Raw genomic sequence first — 9,459 nt, forward strand, 5'->3', positions numbered from 1 at the left:
CTATGAAGGTTTGTTTACATACTTCAACTCACGGGTCCTCGTCAATCTTTATAGGTTGGAAATGGACTTTCTTACTGATTTCTTTAGGTTTTTAGATGAAGTTTTCTATAGGAATGCATCTTGAATTTTGGGTGGTGGCTAAGATACAGCGGGTCTATAACCATAGCTTTTGAATGAAGAGTTTCTAGAAATATTTTTTTGAACGTGCTACAGCCCTTCCTTTACGGCTTAGTTTGAACATATCCACCAAGATTTAAGTTACTTAGGTTTTCTGTTGGAGAATGCTAGAGTTAGATGTTTAGGCACAAATTTTACGATTCTCTGTAGTCAAGGCTTAAGATGTATTTATTTCCTTTGAAACTAAAACTCTAAAGGTGAAATGGAACTGTCAACACTACTTTGAATTGTGGTTTGTAGTTGAAATTTTAATAGTATGAATAGACTTTTGTTATATTTGATCCAATCTGGAATCCAAATGCTAAATCCTTGAAACCTTTCATTTACAAGAACTCATAGAAGGTTTAATTTTCGTACTTGGAAAATGTTTGCATGTCGAAGCTAATTTCTTGCTTTTTATCGATGTTTTTCCAAGAAGATTTCTATTGGTTATCCTGATGTATTACTGCCTGTTACGTAGTACGTTCTTCTAGAAATTGTTTGTTGGAATAATTGAGTATAAAAGTATTAAGTATTTCTTGTCACTGAAATTATTCTTGGCATAGTAGGATTGACATTTCTTATATTAATTACTTGGTTAATAAATTATACAAAATGCATAAATCACTAATTCTTCTTGTTATAATGTCTATGATATTCTCTGTTTATTTTTCTTCAAATTAATCTATAATTGTCTTTCTACTAGAATGATATGCATATTCTAGTTACTTTCTTTGATCCTCTTACAGTCAACTCTATAGCATGTATAGTATACAATTAGTTTTATATAATTTAACTCTATTTACAAAGCTAATATTCCCATTTTTTCTTTATATCCTTAAAGGTAGTTTTAGACCACCTATCTGTTCATAGATTTGTAAATAAGTAAGTTTTGTTCCTGCTTGGATGGTCTCACCACCCAGTTGTGAGTCTCGCAATTATGTCCGGACTCTCCCACGAGCACTTCCTCCTCCACACAGTCAATTGAGTCCGCTACAGTCAGGTACCTTCGTCTTCAAGACTCACAGTCAAACCTCAAATCTCGTACCTCTCTAACTGTATTTGAGTTTTTCCCACTGGTTTATTTCACCCAGCTCAAAGATAACTGGGTACAATTTTTTGTTCCCTTTTTTGACTCGCTCATATTTGTCTCCCCTCCTCCTCTTGAGGGAGAAGATGAGTAATTGTTTCTGTTAATTAACTATTTTTTGGAGGTTAACAGTGGTTTCTTTCAATTCTTGTTAAAAAAACTTTAACACTTAATCATTCATTAATCAGGTAACAAAATATATCCTCGCTTCTCACCCTCATTCATTTATCATTCAAAAAAAACTTTAAAAGTTAATATAGTAAAAAGATAAAGTAATAATTCAAACTTAGTAAGCACAGTAATTGTCTATGCAGTTTGGGGTGTTACACTCAACCATACTAGGGATAGGGACATATAGATCATTGTATTTTGGAGTTTTTTTGGAATGGTGAAATGTACATAAAATCCATATATACAAGAATTTACTTATATCTAAAAATTTGGTCCAGTACCAAGACAAGGGAAATACCCACAAAGCTTTGGAAACAAGTTGAATTGCATTATTAAAGAGCTAATAAATTAAAGGAAAAATTCTTCATTGGTTTAACACAATAGATGTGATTTATGAATACGAGAAAGTGGAGGTGAGAATAATATCATTGAACTCCAAACAAAAAATTCAAAGTGATTTCAGTGATTATGAATAATAAATTTTTTGTTATCTTAAAATGGGAAATTTTAAGGATGAAAATTTATATTAAAATTTAGAAACCGTGGTAACAATCCATAATATACAATCTAAAATATTTGGTAATAATTTTGTAGAAATATTATTTTTTTAATATCTTATAAGTAAATCATTAAAAAAAAAACATAAAAATTAAAAAAATATAAAAATTAATGATTTCCTTTTTAGAAAGTGCTTAAAAAAAATAACCCACCTGTAAATATTAAATCCTAATATTTTCCTTACTTTGAAAATCATATATTTATATATTGATATGTATTTTTAAAAATTCAAAAATATTATATTTATATACTAATATTTATTTTAATAAATAAAATTTATGGAATAATCTTTTTAAATGGATATAATTTTAATATATAAAAGTTATGGAATAATCATTTTAAATTGATATAGATAATATTTTCCTGCCTAGCGCAAATCATCTATTTTCTAATCATCTCTCAAAACACAAAGCTTGATAAATTATATACCATTGTAAAGTTTTCTTAATATTATTTATTTTTAATAAATCATAAATATAAATATAAATATAAATATAATTATTTTAATTTTTAAGATTAATAATAAAATTCAATTTAAAATATTAAAAATAAATTATTTACAATTTATTATTAAAATAATAATTAATATTTTATTTTAGATTAAAACAAAATAAATTAATTATTTATATATATATATATATATATATATATATATATATATATTTTGAAAGTGAAGTACTCACACACCTAAATCAAATCAAATTAAAAATGATTAAAATGTATATGCAATTTAATAATGATTATTTGAATGTTAATGTTTTAATTTTATAAATGATATCATTTATTAATTCTAATTCTAATTATCAATAAATATTAAATGGATGATAGAGATTTAATTTCAGTGAAATATTTTATAATATTGTTAATAGTCACCAAAAATGAAAAGTTTAGATTTATTTGAAAAGTAGTTATCTATTTTTTGCCTTTTCAAAATATTATATGAACATGTATCATATAAATATGAATTATGATTTTTTAAGTATATGATATTAATAACCATGATATTATAATAAACCATATTTACAAATTAAAAATATTTACGATAAAATGAGAATAAATCTCCATGATTAAACATCTTGTTACATAGTTTTATAATATATATATATATAACAAATATTTTTACTAAAAATAATAAATTAAAATAAAATTTTAATTATTTTTTTCTTTTTCCAATTTTGAAATATATAATCAAATAAATATTTTAATAGTGCTCAAATTTGTTGTCCATTTAAATGTTTTCCTTGGTTATATTTAATAGTTATATTTATTATTAAATATTTTTTATAATATTAAACTACAAACATTACAATCTACACTTGCATTTTCAGACCTTGCAATGGACACAGTGTTCGAAAAAACTTAGGTTTGTTTAGATATTATTATTGATACTATATAATGTCCAAATGTTTTCCCTAGGTGATATTATGTATGATCCAGTGTTCGACGGCACTCAGCTCTCATATAGTCAGCTATGAGACTCTAGTAAGGAGTTTTAAGGAAGTGAACACGAAGTTACTTTCCAAAAATATCAAACATCACCTGGTTGGGAGCTTCGAAACGATATAAAATATAACCGGTTTCGACCTTTTTCTAGTATTAGTTTTGGAAACCGTTAATCCATTTTATTTAGAAAAAAAAAATAGATATCATGCACCCTATAACATACGATTCTCATGGATCTAAAGGATACATAAAAGTGCACGTTGAAAAATGGGAACAGCTCTCTCTATTTACCGAAACACAGTCTACAAGATCAAAAGCTAATCATAAAGGTTGAAAATGATACGATGAAAAAGGATATATATATATATAATGATAGGATGAAAAAGGATATATATATATATATATATATATATGTTATGGAAAAATATATATAATAGGGTTGTTGTTTAGAAATTTTCATGAATGGATTAAGAGTAAAAAATAAATGAACACAATTTTCTGGAGAAATATTGGTGTGCTCATAATAGCAATACTAATTTAGGGTATGCATACATACTCAACTCTTTCTAAAGTTGGTTTTTATTAAAACTACATCAAAACTATAAAAACTATGAGTAATTTGGGTGTAATTATAGATAAAAATCAGACTTGAATTGAAAAAGAAGGAGTTGCAGCTCACAGGTGAGTACCGCACCTGGAGACTGCACTCAAACAAAAAGAACTCTCTCCGTACACTCTACGTTCATCAAATGAGCAATTACATCATTAAGTACATTACTAGAACTCGGGAAGTTGCAACCAAACTCCTAAGCTCTAGGAACAAATCCTAAACTAAGGAGATACATTACAACTTGTGTAACCATTTCTCCATTAATACAAAATAATATTAATTATTTTCAACTCCCCCCCTTAATGGAGAAAGGATTATCCTGAAGTCCTAGCATCCCTCTAAACAAATCAAACTTTACACGCCCAAGAGGCTTAGTAAAAATATCAGCCGTGTTATCACAAGTTTTACAATATTCAACACATATCTCTTTTGACTGTTGTTTCTCTCGAACAAAATGAACTTGAGTATCAATATGCTTGGTATTTTTATGAAAGACTGGATTGTAAGCAAGCTTGATGGTACTCTAGTTGTCAGTTTTGATAATAGTTGATTCTTTCTGCTCTTCTCTTGCATCGTTGAGAAGTCTTCTCAACCAGATAGCTTCACATGTGGCTACACACAATGCTTAGTACTCAGCTTCACATGAAGATAAAGCTACAGTGTGCTGCTTTTTGCTGCTCCATGCTATGACCCCGGATCCAATGCTATATCCGTAACCTGTGATAGATCTTCGATCATCCAAGTTACTTGCCCAATCGGAATCTGAAAAACCTGCTAGAATAACATCAGAAGTGTCAGTGTACAAAATTCCATAATTACTAGTACCACTAAGATACCTCAACACACTTTTTGCTGTGACCTAGTGACTTTCGAGTGGTTTTGACATGAACTGGCTCAACACACTAATGGAGTATGCCAAATCTGGTCTAGTTGTAGTCAGATATATCAAACTACCAACTAGCTGTCTGTACTTGGTTGCATCCACATCTTTAGTACCGTCGTCACTGCTCAACTTTAAGTTCTGCTATAATGGTGTTGCTGTTGATCTGCACTGCTCCATTCTGAACCTTTCCAGCAAGCTTCTAGCATACTTCCCTTGAGTAAGAAAGGTTTGTCTAGAGTCTTTCCATAACTCCAATCCCAAGTAATAATGAAGGTTTCCGAGGTCTTTCCATCTCAAACACTTGTGACATCTGATTTTTTTGATCAGATTGTTAGCATTCCCTGTTATGATCATATCATCTACATACAAAGAAATCAAAATAACTTGCCTCTATTTATTAAACTTGGTATACAGATTTGGATCATTCAAGCTCCTATGAAAGCCATGCTGTACAAAAAATGAGTCAATTTTCTCATACCACGACCTGGGTGCCTGTTTTAAACCATAAAGTACCTTTTTCAATTTATACGCAAGATGTTCCTACCCCTTTTTCACAAAACCTTCAGGCTGTACTAAATAAATTTCTTCCTTCAAGTCACCATTTAGAAATGTAGACTTAACATCTAGCTGGTGTAACTACCAATTGTGTTTTGTTGCTAAGGAAATTAACATTCTAATGGTGTTTAATTTGGCTACAGGAGAAAAGGTGTCATCGAAATCTATTCCCTCTTTCTGTGAGTAACCCTTTGCTACCAGTCTAGCTTTAAGTTTCTCTATACTTCCATCTGCATTTATTTTTGGTTTATACAACCATTTGCATCCTATGGGGGTTTTACCTTCAGGAAATTCAACCAAATCCCAAGTATGGCTTCTGTTTATTGATTCTATTTCCTCATATATTGCAGCCCTCCATGCATCATATTTACTTGCTTCCTCATAATTTGCAGGTTCTACAATGTTTAAAAACTTTGACATTAGTGCATAGTCTTTCACTTTAGAAGGTAATCGAGTATTCCTACTTGATCTCCTTGGTAGGGGACTTACCTCAAATCTGTCTATTTCAGCCTTTTCTGGGCTTGCATTATTGATTACATTTCATGTTACTTCTTCTTCTTGTTTATGCTCCTGCTCTTCATCTTCCTCACCCTTTTCTTCCATTAGCAATGGAATGTGCCAATCACTGTTAGAGTCATACTTTCCTTCTTCAACCTGTTCTAGTTCTAACATTGTAAATTCCCCAGGATTCCCAAGATTGAAAGGACCAACATGTTCGCCCTCCATAAGTCACTATGGCCTTCAACCAGATCAGAAACGAACTAGAAACTCCGTGTCTATTTCCCATTTCCATAGACTGTCAAAGGCTCCTTGCGCAAAGCCTGAGCAACAAAATTACTTGCAACCTGACCATCATCAAGGCACATTCGCGGACCGTATGTATTGAAAATTTGAGCAATCCGAACCTCAACATTTTCTCCCCTGTGATAATCCATAGTCAGAGTTTCGACTGTTCTCTTACCCTCGTCATAGCAACTGTGGACTCCGATGGGATTAAGATTGCCCCAGTAAGCTTCAGTTTGAGGATGTTCAAGAGGATCTCCACAACCCTCACTAGTACTTGTAAGCAGAAAACGTGCCCCAACACGCTTGGCAAGTCTGAGTATGTTCAAGGTTCCCACATCATTAGTTTTGATAGTCTTCACAGGATTGTGTTTGTAATGCACAGGGGAAGTGGGGCAAGCCAAATGGTAGATCTGATCAACCTCCAACAATAAGGGTTCCACAACATCATGCCTTATCCGTTCAAACCTCGGATTGCCAAAATGATGCAAAACATTCTCCTTCCTTCCTGTGAAGAAATTGTTGACAACAATAACATTGTCGCCTCTTGCCATGAGCCTGTCAAGTAGATGACTGCCAACAAAGCCAGCTCCACCCGTCACAACAACTCGCAGGGACTTTCTCTTCAAACCTAGGGGCACTTTCGCCCCCGAATTCACAATCAAACCCAAATGATACTGAGCAAACCGAGAAACAGGAGTCTCATAAACAACCCGATGAGGTTTTTCGGGCACAAACCTTCCATTTTCATTCACATTAGAAGCCAAAAATCTAGGCTGAAGGATAAAGAAAGTCGATACGATGGCGATTCCTATCAAAATCAACAGCAGCCACTGCTCCCTGAGAAAATAATCTACTGGCCTGATAATAGACCACATCTTTCCGGCTTAAGAGAGTATTCATCACTGTTATTCATATTGGACTGATAAAATTTCTGATCTGATGAATAAGTCTTCAATGAGCCACCATCGGGCAAGTCCGATCTGCTGCCACCAAACAGATCAGGAAGTCCAATGCGCCACCACCAGGCAAATCTGATCTGCTACCACCGAATAGATCAGGAACTCCAATGGACCACCAACAGGAAAATCCGATCTGCTACCACTGAACAGATCAGGAACTCCAATGCGCCACCACTGGGTAAATTCGATCTGCTGCCACCAAACAGATCAGGAACTTTCAAAGTGCCACCACTGGGAAATCTGATCTGTTGCCACCGAATAGATCAGGAAATTTCAAAGTGCCACCACCGGGAAAATCTGATCTGCTGCCACCGAACAGATCAGGAACTTTCGAAGTGCCACCACCGAGAAAATTCGATCTGTTGCCACCGAACAGATTAGGAACATTCAAAGTGCCACCACCGAGCAAGGCTGATCTGCAAAAAAATTGTAGATATTCCAAAGAGAAAGAGGTTGGCACTACTCGACGATGAAAGATCCGCGCCAAAAAAAAATCGACATGTCTTCTGAAACTGGTGCGATTAAGGCTTTCTTTTTTGCACCAATGGCAATTTCTGGTGCGCTGGCGCGATTATCACTCTCAAAACCGCGCCAAATGGCGTGACTGTGCCTCAATAAATAGTGCTAACCCTTTCTTCCGCTCAAAAATGGCGCGACTGTTCGCGACGAAACTACGCCAACCCTATTTTTCGCTCAGAGATGATCAGTCATCTGAGACCTGTCTTCAGGTGTTACTGTAGTCCACCTGATTCTACGAATGCTTATGTACACTCCACTGCCACTACAGTTTTGTAATCAATGATACATCCTAAAAAAAAAGTTAAGGCTATCCCTACTCTATGCTCTGATACTAAGATAAAAATTAGACTTGAATTGAAAAAGGAGTTGCAGCTCACAAGTGAGTACCGCACCTGGAGACTGCACTCAAACAAAAAGAACTCTCTCCGTACACTCTACGTTCATCAAATGAGCAATTAAATCATTAAGTACATTACTAGAACTCAGGAAGTTGCAACCAAACTCCTAAACTCGAGGAACAAATCCTAAACTAAGGAGATATGTTACAACTTGTGTAACCATTTCTCCATTAATACAAAATAATATTAATTATTTTCAACTATTATATTTAACTTTTTTTCTTAATTATGACTATTATTGCTAACTTACACTTAAATTTTGTTTATGAAATTCCAATATATCTCTTTCCAATGGATCTGTGAATATGTTAATTAATTGATATTTCAAATTGCAAGTTTCGAAGTACATTTTTGCATTGTTTCCAACCTCTATAATGAAAGTGAGGTCTCATATCAATACACTTAATATTTTTATGATAAACATGGTTCTTTGATAGATTTAATGTTGAGTATCTCTCGTTTTTGTTGTATCCCATTCAATACTATAGATACCTAAATACTTGAAAATTTGTTGTTCTAGCTCTTACATATTTTTCTTCGACTAATTAGATCATGGAAATGGATTGTTTATAGAATACCGATAAAGTCATCCTTGAATCGAGATGGAAAACATATCTCAACATACCCTTCCTATCATCCATGCTACTTGCAAAATCAATGTCAATATATCCAACTAAAAGATCATTATTAATTCTAAAGTATAGTATATCATATTCTATTGTTCTTACAATATATCATAAAATTCTTTTTTCAATTGTTTTGAACATTCTTTCAACTTGGAAAACAAACTAACCCCATACATATTGTTCAATCTAGAGGCAACGATATACATAGGACCACTAGTCAATATCTTGAATAGAGTTTGATCTACATTAGATCATATTTCTGTTTTATTGAGCTTTGTTCCTATAACAATTAGAGTTTGTGTTATTTTGCATTTCACCACCCCGAATTTCTTCACTGCGCCCATAGCATAGCTTGTTTGAATAGAAAAATATTTGAATATGATTGAATGACTTCAATACAAAGAATGAATCTCGTTAAATTGAAAATAATCATTTCAATTTTTTTCTCTACCATTGATTTAAACTTGTTTATGGATAGATTCTCTATAAAAATCATTTCATAAAAAACAATTAGAATTTGACCTTGCTCATACACCTTTGTATATATTGTAGGATTACTATTGTTTTTTCTAAGTATGCTACTCATCAAATTTGAATCATTCCTATTATATCATGCTCTAAGAGATTTCTTAAGTTGAGAGAGATATTTCTTCACCATAGATAACTTATCTTCATGTCCTTTTACCGCATATTCTAGTGATTACT

General features: G+C 32.6%; 1 pseudogene; it reads right to left on the reverse strand.

Moving 5' to 3' along the window:
- LOC149155421 (UDP-glucuronic acid decarboxylase 2-like) overlaps nt 1-7,127 on the reverse strand; it is a 97,562-nt pseudogene extending 90,435 nt beyond the window's left edge.
- Between the last annotated feature and the right edge of the window lie 2,332 nt (nt 7,128-9,459).

The sequence above is a fragment of the Pinus tabuliformis genome, chromosome 9 (genome assembly GCF_031772625.1).
Source record: "Pinus tabuliformis cultivar Carrire ecotype Pingquan chromosome 9, CPIR1, whole genome shotgun sequence".
NCBI lineage: Eukaryota > Viridiplantae > Streptophyta > Pinopsida > Pinales > Pinaceae > Pinus > Pinus tabuliformis.